The sequence below is a fragment of the Urocitellus parryii genome, chromosome 1 (genome assembly GCF_045843805.1).
Source record: "Urocitellus parryii isolate mUroPar1 chromosome 1, mUroPar1.hap1, whole genome shotgun sequence".
NCBI lineage: Eukaryota > Metazoa > Chordata > Mammalia > Rodentia > Sciuridae > Urocitellus > Urocitellus parryii.
Window position 1 is genome coordinate 18,496,945 of NC_135531.1, and position 17,368 is coordinate 18,514,312.

At 38.4% G+C, this 17,368-nt stretch overlaps 1 non-coding gene across 1 annotated transcript; it reads left to right on the plus strand.

The window, feature by feature from the left end:
• Positions 1 to 764: 764 nt before the first annotated feature.
• Positions 765 to 837, plus strand: Trnav-cac (transfer RNA valine (anticodon CAC)). Its single transcript has one exon. It is a non-coding gene; the product is annotated as a tRNA-Val (tRNA).
• The last annotated feature ends 16,531 nt before the right edge of the window (positions 838 to 17,368 follow it).

Genomic DNA, 17,368 nt, shown 5'->3' on the forward strand with positions numbered 1-17,368 from the left:
TGCCATGATGTGCCATCCTCACCAGTCCCAAACTGATGGGGTCTCCCAATATTGAATTTGAACCTCCAAAACAGTGATCTTTTCTTTTCTTCATGAGTATATTGTCTCAGATATTTCATAATAGTGATGCAAAGTTGACTGATGCAACACTTCACTTGCTCTGCTCCTCATATTCTAGACTCCTCCTTAAGAAATCTAGAGTTCTCCAAGCCACACGACCAAGAGTCAACATGAATCCCCTTACCTTGTCTTACTGAGGGACTCTGCATCCTTAAAGCATACAGCCATCCACAAATCAGACTATCATTTTTCTGCTACTCCTTAATCTGCCTAACTCTGGTCTATTTCCCCTGAAATCCATTTCTCACATAGCTGCCAACATAAATTTTCTGGTATGTCAATATGTAACATACAATATGCAAATCAGATTCTGTTCCTTCCCCAGTTGCTTTCCATTACTCTTGGGAAAATTTTAGTACAATAAATCAAGTCCCTCATAGTCTAGCCCAGTGCTGTCCAATATGATATGAGCCACACATCTAGTTTTAAATTTTCTAGTAGCCACATTTAAAAAATTTTAAAAGAAACAGGGGGAAATAAGTTAACATACTTTATTTAGCCAAATATATCCAAACTAAGACTATTTTAACATTTGGTCAATATTTTAAAAATAAATGAGTTACTTTTGTAGTCCTATTTTTCTAGTACTCTATTTTCAAAAATTGGATGCTAAATTTTTATCAGAATATTCCATCTGGGGGGCTGGGGATATAGCTCAGTTGGCAGAGTGCTTGCCTCACATGCACGAGGCCCTGGGTTCAATCCCCAGCATCACCACCATCAGGGGGAAAAAAAAAAAAAGAATACTTGATCTGATGCACTGCTCTAATCCCAGAGAATTGAGAATTGGGAGGCTAAGGCTCAAGACCAGCCTCAGCAACTTAGCGAGGCCCTAAGCAACTTAGAGAGACCCTGTCTTGAAATTAAAGATAAATAAAAAGGGCCGGGGATGTGGCTAAATGGTTAAGTGCCCCTGGGTTCAATCTACAGTCCAAAAAAAGAAAGAAGGAAAGAAAAAAAAGAGAAATACTTCATCTGTATTTAGATTTTATAAAATTTACAACCGAAAAAGTTAATTCACATTCCCAAATGGTTCCAAACATATTTGAAGTTATTGAAATAACTGAACCAAGTATTATTTTTAATTAAAATTAATTAGAATTAAATAAATCTTAAAATTCAATTATTCTGTCACATGAGCCACACTTGGATTGCTTAATGACTTCAGGTGCCCAAGGCCCCCATGTTGGATAGCACAGATCTATCATTTAGAGAAATCTCAGTAATAACACTAACAACTAATAAGAGTATGTAAGGCACTGGTTTAAGTATTTCTATTAATTAACTCATTTCAACTGAGTTGTCACATGACAACAATCCTGAGGTAGATGTTATTATTTCTCAATTTTATAGGAGCAAAGATCAAGGCACAGAGAAATTGAGTAATTTGCCCAAGGTCGTACATCTAGAAAGCAGCGGACATAGGATTTGAACCCAGGCAATCAGGACCCAGAACATGTACTCTTAACCTCAACAATAACAACTGCCTTACATTCTCAGAGCTCCAAGACGCTTCCTCTCCCCAAGACGATTACTACTGCTTCACTCGTCTGGTAGCCATTTGGGAATGCCTGTTGGCTTCTAAAGAGTGGGACAGTGCCATTTCCCACACTACAACATTATTTTTCTGGTAATTATTTAGTACTTATCTGTGCAGATTATGGAAGCAATGTATTAGTAACACAAATGTCAGGGTTCATAACAAATTCCAGGGCAGAAAAAATATTTAATCACATGTGCTTATCAAGCCTTTTTCATCCTGTTAGAAAAGCCCAAGCTGTTTTTGAGCTGATACTGTCCCCCTGGCCTGCCCGAAGCATTTGATGAAGTTTCTGGGTTACATAACTTGGTGTGAACCCTCTCTCTCTCTTTCTGGCCCTAGGAGGCTGTTTCTCAGAGCGCTGACAGGAACATTTCCTGTCCTTCCTAGCTAATAAAGAACAGTCTTTCCAGGAAACATGTGCTTTGTGAAGACTGACATTAAAAGTGCAGTAAGTCAGCATGAGAACGGGGTGCAATTAAATATGATTAAAAGCAGAGGATTAAGAATATCACAAAAATATTACAATAGGAAATGGAAAAGAATGAAAATTACGGATAAGGCAGCTCTCTCTGCACTTTGACCTCAGAAAAAGGTACCTTGCTACATGAGAAGGTAAAGCAATGCAATTACCATAAATCACTATTAAAATTCACATTAACATGATTGCATTTAAAAAGTTAAATGAGAAGAGGGAAAGCTAATTGGATTCTGGTACAGACTAATCAGTAATCTTCACAGAGAGAAGGGAGGATTTATATAGAAAGTGCCATTGATATTAATGGCCACTGGTGAACAGGACCAAAATGGTTTAGTTTAAGTACTAGAGATGAGTCAGTCTCTTAATTTAACCTCATACACATGAGCCAACAAAGATTATCATCTGACACTGATGCTAGAGTCTGGCCTTAACTTAGCTACAGATTCTAAGCAAAAGATTTGAGCATCTATAGGACCTCAAACCCACAGATGGATAGCCTATGACAGAAATCCAATGACAGAGTGAAAGATGAAATAATACCTGAGTGGGACTATAAACACTAGCTTCTAAACTTGGAGAAAAAAGAATACAAACCTACAAATCCTTCTTCTCCTTTTTCTCTAACCCATCTCTATACCTACTAGCAATTCTTCTTTAAGTCTGTCCATTAAAAAGAAAGAAAAGAGTACACAATTGGCATTCCACTTCAGCAGTGTTGCTGAGAATCACTCAGAAGATTCTTCCTGTAGACCAGGCTTTGGGCTCCAGTTAGATGGAGTCACAAGGGTCAGAATCACCTTCACCCTTAATACAAACCTTAAAAACAGTGTTCAAAATACTGAACCTCAGGCAACAAAGAGTGGTGAACTCCATGAAAGAGGAAACAACTGTCCTACAGCTGCCCCAACTCACTGCTTTGAGACAATTTACTGGCCATGGTACAGGAAGGGCAACCCGGAGGGAGCCCTGAGTTCAGGAGATGGAGCTGGGGGATGGGGAAGACCACGGTAGTGAGACATCTCTGGCGGGAGGACTAAAGAGAAGAGAGGTCCACAGGGAGAAAAACCCAAAAAGAATACTCCTCTCTGTAGTGTTCAACTCAGAAGTAGAGGCATGTGAAGAATTGCTAGAGGCCAGGGACCAAACCACCCCAAAGGAGAAGAGGTGGTAGGATCCTGCTATCACATGCAGCCAAAAGTAATGCTTGCTCCGTGATGTAGACTGGAAATCCTCACAATTCACTGGAAACTGTATAGAATATGCAGGTGAGTCTGGTCTCGTGGTGGGAAACAAGTAGCCCTTATTATTGCACACTGAATACTATTTCTACTCCTATCTAAAAAATCTTAAAACCATATTCAAAAGGATCAAACTATTTCCAAGTAACTCCACTCTGTCCCAGAACAAACTTAAAAATGAGTATTTATAAGAGTACAAATGAGTATTTATAAGAATACAATATGTAAAAATGTGGATGTGTGATCTATGTGATTCTGCAATCTGTATTTGGGGTAAAAATGGGAGTTCATAACCCACTTGAATCTAATGTATGAAGTATGATATGTCAAGAGCTTTGTAATGTTTTGAACAACCAATAAAAAAAGAAAGTAAAAAAAAAAGAATACAAACAATTTAGCATCCAACAAGATATAATGTCTTGCATCTAATTTTTAAAAAGAACCAAGAAAAAGGTAAAGGTGAGTAGAAAAGCCAATCAAATTGACCCAGAATGACACAGGTATTAGAATTAATAGCCAAAGACATTAAAACAGTTATAACAACTATTCCAGAAGTTCAAAATATTGAGAAGATAACAATGAAAATCCAAACTGAACATTCAGAAATTAAAAAGTACAATATCTGAGATGAGAAATCCACTGGATTGGGTTGATAGCTTGCTGATTATATATTTTAGGAGAAAAGATTAGTGACTTTAAAGATATAGAAAGAGAAATTATCTGAAATGAAATACATAGAGAAAAACAAATTTAAAAAAACATAAGTGAACTACAGCACTAAGCTGTGACAACTTCAAGTGGCCCAATGGGTGTGATTGTAGTCCCTAAAGCAGGGATTCTCAAAGCAACAGACAGCCTCTAGCCCTCCTCATTGATTCATGCCTCTTAGTATTTGTGTTCTTTAAATCCTGCTTCTTGAGCATGGGGTGAATTTATTGACCCACTGCTAATAAGGAAAATATGGCAGAAGTGATGGGATATAACTTCCAAAGTGATACTACAAAAAGACTCTGGTTCCCATCCAGGTTCTCTCTCACTTTCTTTTGTATGTCTTTTCTCTGGGAAGCCAGACACCATGTTGTGAGGAGGTCCTATAGAGAGGGCTATCTGACAAGGAGCTGACGCAGCCAATGAGTAAGTGAATGAGCTTAGAAATGGATCTTCTGAGGTCTGTTGGCAGCTATAGAAGAGAGTGTGGAAGTGAATCTTCCTGGAGTCAAGCCTTGAAATAATCATCTCTCTGGATAATACCTTGATTTAGGTAGTCTCATAACCCAAAGCCAGAGTTAAATGGCTAAATTTTGTCCAGATTAATGTATATTGTTTTCGGTTGCTAAATTTTGAAGTAATTTATTAAACTGCAATAAATGATTCAGAAAAAATACTAAAGATGGAAAGGTTTCTAAATTTGATGAAAATTATAAACCCTCAGATTCAAGAAACTCAATGAACCCCAATCGAAAGACAATGATGAAAACCAGATTAAGGTGAGTCACCATTAAATTACCCTAAACCAAAGATAATGAAAAAAATCTTCAAAGCAATCAGTGAAAAAAAAAAGAAACACTAATAAAGATAAGGATGGCAGTTAGAAAAAAAAATGTAAGCCAAGAAAACCATGGAATAACATCTTTAAGTCCCAAAAGATACAAAACTGACAATAGAAAAATTGTTTCTCTAAAATGCAGATGAAATAAAGACTTTGAGACATGAAAGTTGAAGGAATACATCATTAGCAGACCAGAACTTCACCACAAGCAATAATAACGGAAGTCATTCAAGCAAAAGGAAAATGGTACCCGACAGAAATATGTATCTGCATGAAGAAATGAAGAGGATGGAAAATTGCAACCACATGTGTAAATATGTAAATTTTTAGTATATATGTCATTTTGAAAGATAAATGACTGTTTAGAACACAAAAATATTAACAATGTACTGTGGAGTTTGCAGCATTCAAAAGTAAAATATTTTTTAAAAAATAGCACAAAGGACAGGAGGGAAATGGACTAATGTGAGATTCTTAGGCTATTCATGAAGTGGCACCATATCTTTCAGGTGGATGGTAATAAATTAAAGATACAGACTGTTAACCCTAAAACAACCACTAAAACAACAAAATAAAGACTTTTAGCTAACTGCCCTCAAAGGAGATCAAATGCAATCATAAAAATACTCAAACCAAAAGAAAACAGAACAAGAGAAGGGCAGTGGACAGCAAAGAATTGGTAGAAAAATAAAAAGTGAATAGTGAGATTAATGACTTAAGTCCAAACTTATCAGTAATCATAATGAATATAAATGGTATACTATCTCAATTAAAATCCAGTTTGTTGAATTGTATAAAAAAGATTCAGCTATAAGAATTTTCCCATGAATCTACTCTAAGAAACCTACATTCAATGGAAAGACACCAACAAGTTAAAAGCAAGAGAATGGAAAAAGACATGCTATGCTAACACTAATAAAAAAATTGGAATAAAATATTAATATCCAAAAACGGAGATTGAAAGCAAAAAAAAATACTATAAGGAGGTTCATTTTATGATGATAAAAGGGTCAGTGCACCAGGAAGACAATCAGACTTAATTTTTAGATGCCTAATAATAGAACTCAGAAAACCATAAAACAAAAAATAATAGAAGTACAAGGAGAAACAGATAAATTCACAATTAACCAGAGTTCAGCATTCCTCTATCAATAATTGATAGAATAAATAGAAGACTTAACCCTGCCAATGAATTTTACCTATGACATTCAGAGAAAACTCTTCCTACCAATAAGATATACTTTTTTCAAATGCATATACAACTTTTACCCAAGTTAGACTACAAAACAGGTGGACCATAAAACAAGTTTCAATACAATGCATATTCTATAACATAATGGAATTAAATTCAAATTAAATATTAGTAACAGACTACCATTGGGAAAAAACTCAAATATTTGGAAACTATATAATAAACAACAAAATAACACATAGATCAAAGGAGAAATTGAAAGCATTATAAGTATTGTATAGTGAATAAAATTGTAAAATCAGCTTATCAAAAATATGAGGGATGCTGCTAAAACAGAATTTAGGGGGATTTTATAACACAAAAATACATATGCCATAAAAGAAAAAAGGTTTCAAATCAATAATTTCAGTTTCTTAAAGAGTTAAAAGAACACCTAAGGCAGGATACAACCATTCTATTCCTAGGTATTTACTCAAGAGAATACCATACATCCATACCAGTACCAGACCCAAATGTACATGGCATTGTTATCTATAGAATAGATAGAAGCAGCAACTCAAATGTCCTTCAACATTTAAATGGTTAAACAAACCTTGCTATGTTCATACAATGGAATACTGCACAGCAATAAGAAGAAATGGACTATTAATGCCGGCAAACGTGAAATAACCACAAAATAATGTTGTTACCTGAAAAAAAACAAGACCAAAATGAGTATATATTAAATGATTCTATTTATTTAAAATCACAGAAAATGCAAGCTAGTGATAGAAAGCAGATAAGTGGAAGCTTGGATTGGGAGTTATGGGCCAATGGGAAGGGGCAAGTAGGAAGAAATACAAAAGAGCAAAAGAAAAATGTGAGGTGTGATGGTTATATTCCATGTTATTGATTGTGGGGATGATTTCATGTATGTGCATGTGTGTGTGTGTGTGTGTGTGTGTGTGTGGGTGTGTGTGTGTGTATATATATACACAAATATGTATGTATAAATATGCATGTATGCATCTTATATGTTAGTACTGCTGGTGTCAGAAGAATCAGTCCATTCCTAAGAACATTGCCATTCTTGACTCTTTGGGTGTAGAAGTTATTAGGGAGAACGCCAGTCAGTAAATTTAATTCCTAGACCAATTTCTGGGCTATGAACCTGTGCTAGGTACCACATCTGGTTCCTTTAAGAGTTTTATTAGTAGCCCCTACGAGATATAGTTAGCAACTCAAACAAGAATGTTAATGAGATTCTGAATTGGGTCCATGAGTCTTGGAATGATATTGAATATAGCATCACCCGTGGGTCAGCAAGGAGGCAAGTCAGATGACAGGAGTTCTGCAATCACTTGAGGAAGCAGAGTATCCAGTTTTCCCTGAGGCCATGGGAGGGAGAACACTAGGACAACAGCTCAAAATTAACCAGGTCAGCTGGTTCCTAGTGATCGGGTGGAGGAGAGATACCCCCTCAGCAGGGACTCATGACTGTAAGGGATGGAACTAATGCACAGTGCTACCCTTTCCATTGTCACTTCTTTCCTATTGGTAAACTAGTATAAATAACTATTACTGAATACTTTGTGTGGGGCTGTGTATCAAACCTATGTATCATAAATTCTTCATGCCAAGCGAGTTTGGTAGTCTATCTGTTAGGGTTACATTTGACTCTATATAGTTTAACGTAATAGCATTCTTCTTTTGTTCCTCTCTCTTCATTAACCAGGGATCCAGGAAGGATGGACAGTCCGTTTTATGTGCCGCTGCTCAAGAGCACTGTTCCTTCACCCCACCTGCATCTGCTTGGCTACTGGGTCCCAGCAGAGGAGAAGGTGAAGAGGAAAAGCCTGGGCCAGCTGAACCTTACTCGCTCTGGATAGGCCCCACCCGGTGACATCTGCTTATAGTTCATTTGCCAGAACTCAGTCACATGCCCCTCTGTTGGAATCTGGGAAATGCATGTCTCCAACTGGAAATATCCTTGAATCAGTAATCATAGAATAATTGCATCGTTAAAAGGAAGAAAGAAGCCCAGCGCGGTGATACACGTCTGTAATCACAGCAGCTCAGGAGTCTGAGGCAGGAGGATCAGGAGTTCAAAGCCAGCCTCAACAACAGCAAGGTGCTTAGCAAATCAGTGAGACCCTGTCTCTAAATAAAATACAAAATAGGGCTGGAGATGTGGCTCAGTGGTTGAGTACCCTTGAGTTCAATCCCCAGTACCAAAAAAAAAAAAAAAAAAGGAAGAAATATAGCATTGCCACTGAATGTGGAACTAGCAGCACTTTCAGAAGATGATGTTAATAAACCCATTTTACAGATGAAGAAACTCATGCTGAGAGATTGGTAGAATTAGAAACTAGTGGAGCTGAGATTAGAACTCAGCCACTTGGCTCCAGGCTCTATATACTCTCACTACAGTGGGAGTTGGCTACTCTGAGGGCTGTGCCCCTACTAGTTCTCTGTCATTAGTAGTTACATTCTATATAAGCAATATAATGAATGTTTTTCTATTGATTTATTTCAGGTAGCAAACTCACCTAACAATATCTATATCCTAAGAAATTGATTAAAGATTTACTGGAATAAATTTGGGTTTTATTTACATGTTATGCTACTTGCTTTAAAAATGCAGGATTTTTTTCTACCTCCAGAATGAGGAATTAGATTCCAGCTGTAGCTTATTCAGAAACTCAGCCAATACACATTGTAGTTTCTGACCAGGCTGTGATCACAACCCAAATTCCTGGTTTAGGACCAGGCCTTTATATTCACCGAATACGTCATATTTGCCATCTCTGCACTGATGGTGGCTCTTTCCTAATCTACAACAATGTCATTTGCAGGATTTCCAGCTACTTTAAAAAATATACAGGGCAGAATGGGTGAAAGAAAAGGTGCCAGTTTCCATTTCCTCTCTTCTCAGAAAAGATACCAGAACAGAATCCTATAAGCTCTCCTTAGAGTTTCATGTGCCTAAATCAAAGTAAGGCACCAAACCTGTTCTGCCAGTTTCCAGGGCCACTGAGTTGGCACAGGCACAGTGCAGCCTGACTCCAGTTCCTGGTCTTGATCTATAATGCAGGATCCACGTGTATTTTAAAAATCACACATCTGTCATCCAGAATCCGGGGGCATGTAGGTTCAGCTGCTACTCTCTTTACCAAGACTTCAGAGAAGCTGAGGACACATAGATATTTGAAGTTTATGTGTAAGCATGTGTTTATGTCAGTAACAAGAAAATAATAGAATTCACCTTAATCAGAAATTCTGAATTATGTTTTGTAGAAAGAAGTAAATAGAAAACCCGTGAGTGCAAACCTGACATTGTTCAAGGGACTCTAAAGACGCTTGCAAACTGCCAGAAAATCCCAATCTCTCACTGGATTTGGGGGAGCCTTAGTGTCCACAGTGCTCAACTTATCCAGATAAGTGCCAAATCTCCCCCAACTTGGTGTCTACTGGGGAGCCACATTAAATACTTATTGATGGAAATTGGTCTTGAACTTCGGAATTTCCTTTCATCTATTGAACAGGCCATGGAGAAGAACTGTCCAGTTTGAATTGAGGAGATATTTCTTGTCTCTGGTTTGGTTTGTTTGGACATTGCTGGCAATGAACACTTGCGTTTGTTTGCATGTTTATAGAGAGTACTTTATTTCACCCTGTGTGAACTTGACATTTCACTTTTAATATAAACAAATTGCAAATAAAGCAGCAGCCATTTAACCCTGTGCCAACCAGAATAGCTAAGATACAAAAACATAATCTGGAAGCTTCTAAATGTGTCTGCTTTTGTTGGAAAGACAACCCCAAGGCAGGATCACAGAACAAAATCGTTCAAGGAAATGATAAAGGACAATGATGTTTTCAATTTCCTATTCATTGCCTCAGTTGTGGTTCACAATAACAGTAATCAAACCATTTTGACATTTGGCTGTGCTAGGTGAGTTTACTGATAGAAGTCCCTGTGTTCCTGGTTCTGACCATTACTTGGGTAATAATTTTTGGTCCCTTCCCTCTCTCCCTGTCCTTCCTCTTCCACTCCAGCATCCGGAAACATAATATTACCTGTGTTGTTTTTTTGTGCAAATAGCCTAAACTTTTTGAGATATTTTTTCTCATCTGTGAAATTTTCATGCTAGCTATCTCAGAGTTGTTAAGCAAGATAAAATAGACTGTGTGTTTTACACAGTGTCTGGAACATAGAACATGCCCAATGCTGACTTCCTGAACATGCTACCTATGGAGATAAGACTCCATGTTTAGAAGGGAACTGTTTGTGGTTTTATGATATTACATTTCACGTTATTGCCTTAAAATTCTTAACTTTTTTTTTTTTTACGAAGGGTTCGCATTTCCATTTTGTACTGGGGTCTCCAAATTATGTAGCAATTCTGCCTGTCCTTTATTCCTCTTTTTACCCCTTTTTTCAGATCAATCAGATGTTCTCTTGGTCTCTGTAAATGTTTGTTAATTGAGATATGTATATATGTACATATATAAACATACATGTGTGTATTTGTTTATATATACATATATATGTAAGTGTAATTTAAATATTAAAAATTCTGAGTCAATATATGTGTGTGTATATGTATATATATATATACATATATAATTTTTGCTATATATATGTCCCCATAATCATATAGGAGTCCAGTGATTATTCTACTGCAAAATCTAAGTATATGACTAAAGAACAAGAAAAGAAACAGACATTATATATGATTTACTCTCATTGCAGAGAATTTAACCAGAGCCCTGAGCATTGAACATATTTTTGTTTCATCAATTTCATTAGTAAAAGGTATCATTTACAAGGTTAATGCTAAATTAATTTGCCTTGTAAAGATTCCATTGTTTTGAACCAGGCATGGTGACACACGCCAGTAATCCCAGCAAGCCAGTAGGCTGAAGCAGAAGGATCACAAGCTTCATGCCAGCCATAGCTACTTAGCAAGGCCCTAAGCAAATTCTCCCTGACCTCCAACCCCATTGAGCCATTCCAGAAGGTTATTAGCTCTGACTGCATGGTGGTATCCTCTAGAGAGTTTTCAAAGAAAACCATCAAGGTCCCATCCCAACTTGAGGTCCTGTCTCAACCCAAAAGTAAAAAGAGGCTGGGGATGTGGCTCAGTGGAAGGTGCCCTGGGTTTAATGTCCAGTACAAAAAAAAAAAAAAAAAAGAAAGAAAGAAAGAAAGAAAGAAAAGAAAGAAAGAAAGACTATTATATTTCAACAGGGAGAAATGTATAGAATTTGAGAGGTCATATTTCAGAGAAACAATGTTTATGATCCTATTATTTTTTCATAAACTGTAACTCATCTCAAAGCTTTAATTTAGGATTATTTTTTCTTTCTAAAAGAGAAAAGAGACATTTTTCTTCTAAGACAAATAAGTAACTAGCACAGAGTGCTTAATTATGAGAATGGCTTTTCATCTTTGAATTTCCTTCGTTTCCTGATTTTGGTGAATATCAAAATTCCATATCATTACAAATAAGTGGCAGCTCGAGATGTAAGAAAACTGACAAAAATCATCAAATACTCTATTTGCCCAGATGATTCGGGCTAACTACACAGTTAAAAGGCACCCTCCTATTGGAAGGAGAGTTGGATATGACTTATGCCAAAAAAGTCCTGGAGGAATCATTTCCTATGGTTCTTTGGGAGGTCTCTTCTCCCTGCACCCCCACCCTACTGAACCAGTCCAGAGGGTTGTTAGCTCAGGCTGCATGGTGCTACCTTCTAGGAAGTTTTCAAAGAATATTACTCAGGTCCCATCCCCAGCCAATTCATATTTAAAATGTCACAAATCTGATATGCAGCTAGGGCTGGGAACCTCTGGCACAAGTGGTTCTTCTGCCCAGGTGGAGTCTGTCTCCACCCTTGTCCCCTGAGGAAAGGACCACCTGGTGAAGGAACAGCTGGTTCTACAAGTTCCTGCTTGTTTCCTCCTATCCTGAGCTAAGAAGTGGGAAAGAGAACAGAGGGTTCCAGGTGTGGGCCTGGAGGGAGGATTGTTTTTTGTTCTGTTTTGTGTTTGCCTTTCTGCCAAAGATGTGGAAGAGAACAAAGTTCTCACAGTCTCCTGCAGCAGGTTTTTCAACCTTGGGCTGCTGACATTCAGGGCTGGAAAACACTTTGCTGTGGGCACCATCCTGCACATTCTAAGTTGGTTAGTGGCATCCCTGCCTTCTACCCACTAGATGCCCAGAACATTCACCTCTTCAAGTTATGACAACCAAAGAATATCTTCGGACATTTCCAAATGCCTCTTGACTGGAAGAGAGACTTTCCCTTGAGTGAGACTGTTGTCCTAGAGGTAACAATGGCAGTGACTTTGAGGGCATGGCTTTTGTGAGAATTGGCCAAAGAGGGCTTTGGTGGGACATGGGTGGAGACAGTAATGTTAGCTCTGGTAGCAAGCACAACTTTAAAGACAGAAAGGAAAAGAAAGGGCAAGGTGGGGAGAATCTAATGGGAATCTCATGAAAATCAAAAGGAGCTTCATATTGTAGAGGACAGGGACCAGATAGTGGAGAAAAGGGGGAAATACTAGCGAATGATGTCAACCAAATTATATTGTTATATTGGGTGAGTGTATGAATACATAACCTCCCCCCAGTATGTATGGCTATAGGACACCAATAAAAAAACAATATGGGCAAAAGCTATGAGAAAAAATGATATAAAAAATTTAGATATGAATTATTAATAATAATAATAATAATAAATAAATAAGTCATTGTGACCATGGCCCAGCAGTGAGTGGCAGGGAAGGCCAAGCCAGTTATACCAAGACTCTGGATGAAGACAAGGCTAGGCAGCTAGGCAGTGAGGCAAGGAGGTGCGGGGTCTGAGAACCACCCAGAAACCTCACCGAGAGGGAAGATATTGACTTCACTTTGCCTAGGGCTGCTGGAGGCAAACTCAAGAGGCTGGAAGGGTCCTTGAATGCCACTTTTAAAGGACTAAAATGTCCTTTCTGCATTGGACTATTAAGGAAGTTCTAGTTTAATAGGGTGGAATATTAATGGAAGGAAAGAAGAGCAGGCTTTGCTTTGAAATCTCCTTGAGATTTATTTAACACTATAATTAATGTTCCATTAGTCACAGGTATTACGGTAGGACCTTTAAAGTTAGACTACATTTCCTTCCACTCAAATAAATCTAGCCATATTTACCTGTTTTACTCCCTCTCCTTAGATAAAAGAGGAGAGGGAAGTTAGTGAGGATGAGAGAAGCAATTTCAAAAGCCTATGAGCTTAGTCCTGACTCCACAATTTAAATCACATAATTGTACCATTTAGGCTTGGAAGGGACCAACATCTCCTCTATGCTTTTCCATAAGACTCTACAGAAAGACACCGATCACTTCTACACCAACAAAAAGTTAGAGTTTTTAGTAGACTGATAGATAATACAATGTTTTTTAAACATATGTATGGAAGATTCTTTGAAAAAAACAATGCTGAAATACTTTCCAGAACTGGCTCCCATACTCACCACTTTTCCTTTTACAGAGAATCATAAACTTTAAAGCAGAGTGTGATGTCAAAGGTTATCTGGTCCATCAATCATCCATCTTAATAAAGACTATGAACTATGAGAATGTTACATTACCCATTTCCACTCAAAAGTGCACCTGGCTAAATGAAAGCATACTGAACGGTACTGAAGCTTCAAAGCCAGAAAAATTCCATAAGCTCCCCATGTCCCCTGCTGACTCATATAAGTACCATTTGACCACCTCTCTTTCAATAGTCTAGGAAATGTACTGTTCATTCAGCATGTTCAAGTGTTTGAATGGAAATAAACCAATTGCCACTTGGAAAAATTGTTGAAGTGTGTTCAGAGAACCTTACACCAAGGTTTAGCTGGTGGTGTTCCAGGCCTCATATCAAGTTGCAAACAGGCTGCTTTTAGACCAGCTCAGCTTTCATATACTTTTTTTTTTTTTCAAGGTCATAGAAGCTAAGTTTGCAAAAGCAAAGAGAAAAAAAATCCCCAAATTTTATTCAGTTTAGAGGTAAGCAAGAACCCCAAAAACATGTTTTTAGCAATAAGACTTTAGTAATAATACTGGATAGAAATGCAACCAAATGGGGCTGACAGAAACCCAGGCAAAGACCCAGGAGATTCTTGTGAGCAGCTGACTCTTTGCCCCACCAAACTATGCCCCCTTTTCCTCATATGTGAACTGAGGATATGAGTAATAAAGTCTCTATCACTATGAAAGTATGATCTCATTCTCATATAAATATATATATATATATATATATATATATATATATATATATATATAATATTTATTTAAATTTTGGTGCTGGGAATTGACATGTGCACTTAACCACAGAGCCACATTCCCAACCTCCCCTGCCCCCCTTTTCTTGATACTTTATTTTGAGACAAGCTGTCGCTAAGTTGCTGAGCCTATCTTCAAACTTTCAATCCTCCTGCCTCAGCCTACCAAGCCACTGGGATTACAGGCATGCACCACCGAGCCCAGCTCATTTTTATGTATTTTAAAAAATGTTTATAATTGCATAATCATTTCTGAGAGAAATATCCTTTCAATAGATAGATGTATAATTATGTACAATCTCATATTTTGAGCGGTGGGATGAAAAATATGATGTGTGCCATCATAATCATCCCTAAATCCATTTCAAGTTTACCATGCCTGTCAACTGTGTCAACTGCCCTCCTATATATAATACCATGTACCTGACATTCCCTGTTTTCAGACAATCTTGGTTCTACCTCTGGCTTGCAGTGAGATCTAGAAAACTTATTAATTTTCTCTGGGCATTTCTTGCTTTTTCTGCCAAACGGAGAGGAGGAAGTAGGCTATCTCCTGGATCTCCAGCTTAAAACATTCAGTGGTCAAGATGAGTTGGCTGTAGTGTGCTGACCCAATGTCCCCCTCCCCTGTAAGTAATGTCCCCCTCCTACTGTAAGTAATAATTTGCAGGGATGTTCCACAGGATTGGCTGAAAGGAAAGGCAGAAAGGCTGTGAGTAAGTGTGTGTGTGTGTGTGTGTGTGTGTGTGTGTGTGTGTGTGAGGGCGGGGGTAGGTGTCGAGGGCAGAGAGAGACAGGTGTGGGCAAGAGAAGGGTATGGGTGGTGGAGGGAGCTTAGGAAAACCTTGTTTCAAGAGGAAGGCTTAACTGGTAAAAAAAAAAAAAAAAAAAAAGACCAATACTGCACTACTACTAGTGCTACTACTATTACTAATAATAACTCTTCCAGCCACAGGTTCCTGCTCTCAGAAGTGCTAGATGTACTAAGAGTGTTTTCATGTCCCTTCTTACATGAGGATCTGAAGCACAGGTAGACTGTAGGCTCCGGCTCTACAGGATGGGACCCTGAGCTGGAAGGGCTATCAGTAGCCTTTCACCAAAAGTATCCTAATAAGTGCTGAGTGATTCTTAGAATAGATTAGACAAATGTTAAATAATCAAAGGAAGACAACAAAAAATATAATCTCATGTCTATATATTATTTTTAAAAGATATTTACACATGCACAGGTCATTCCTGAAATATTACCTAAGAGTTTGGAGAAGGGGCTGGTGAGAATGGAGAAGTTGAAGGAGGAAATAGATTTGTTCTTTATGTAGAATGTGGGAAAAAAATCATGTGTCAATTTAACCTTTCTAATAAGGATACTAATTAATTCTGAACATTCAGGTTGGCTGTAAGATGAATTGTATGATTTAGGTAGTTTGTAAAACACTTCCCAACCAGAGATGGAATGCAGAGGGTTGCCTTGAAGCCAAACTCCTCATGGGAGACAGTGTCACTTGATGGGAAGGGATTGGGCTTGGCAGTGAGACAGGTATGAATTTGAAACCTGTCTTCTTAACTCATCTGCAGCTGTACATCACTGGGCATGTTAGCTTCTGAGCCTATTTTTCTCTGCAAAACATAAAAATAACACCCACTTTGTAGTTCCTATCCATTGTCTTAACCTGGATCTGCCCCAACATTATCTGCTTTCTGTGGGGGAATGTGCTAGACATCCAAGTCAGCATTGCTGCCCTGCCCCTTTCTCTCGCTCATGGGTCTGAGAGTTAAATAGGAACTACTTAATTCAAGTTTTTTTCTGGGTAGAAACAATGAGGAATCGGTCTCAGCAGCTGCAGAAAAAGCTCCGTGGGGCCTCCAAGTCCTGGAGCTCAGCCTTTTGCATTTGCGTCTCTTGGCAGCCTCAAAGCAAACAGGAAGAATTACATTGTTCTTGAGTTCACTGAACTTAATAAACATTAGTGGAGTGTTCATTATGTGCTCAGGACTTTTAGAGGGCATGAAGGAATTGTGTAAGTGGACCAGTGCCTGCCCTCAGGAAGCCTGAAGTCTTGTGACTGGAGATCATCCAGATTGAAGGGTATGATTTATCCCTGGGGCAGGTTGGTTCAAAGTGTAGTCTGACCACAGGAATGAAGATGAGAAGAAAACATCCTGGGAGACTTCACTTTGTTTGCATAATCAAACCTTGTGATAGTCACATGCAATCCCAGAAGTTCAGTTCCTGGGGGTGTTAGGACTGAGGGAGTTTTCCTTTGGGGATGCAATCAGTGATTAACCTACTGTGAATGCTGGAGAAAGCTCCTTCAGATTGTTTCCAGAGCCCCTAGGCCTGGATTAGCCCCCTCCCTGCTTTCCCACATTACCTTTACCCAGGCACATCTTTATCTCTCTCTCTTACAACTGTGTTATAGGAATCTGCTTAAGGATCTTTCCCTGGCCTGGGGTTTGAAGGGAAGGGCTAAACCAGATTAAAAAGGTTTTAGCTGAAAGACCTCTCTGAGCTCATGTGTGCTGTGAATATGCAATTTTTGACCAACACATTTGACCATGGATTCTCTTTTGGGAGATACCTTTCAATAACTCATAGGACTGTATTCTAAGAAGCACAGTTTTAGAAGTGCTGTTCTAGCTACCAAAGGAAGAGAAATTATGAGACAAGGTCCCTGCCCTTAAGGACCTCAGAATTTGGTGGGAAAGATAAAAAGACTGAACCAGGAATTGCAATTCAGTCCACTAGTGCTAAAGTACAGGTATATACAGGGGATGTGAGAGGGTAAGCACAGAGAATCACAAAAAGGTCGGAGAAAACTTCAAGGGCAAGGTGTTTCTGGCTCTGAGTCCTGAAGCCTTTGTCCACCAGTATGAAGGGGCAATCCAGGTAGTGGGTACACAGGCTCAAAGGCCTGGAATTATGAGAAAGCCTGGTCTGTTCAGGAGCCCA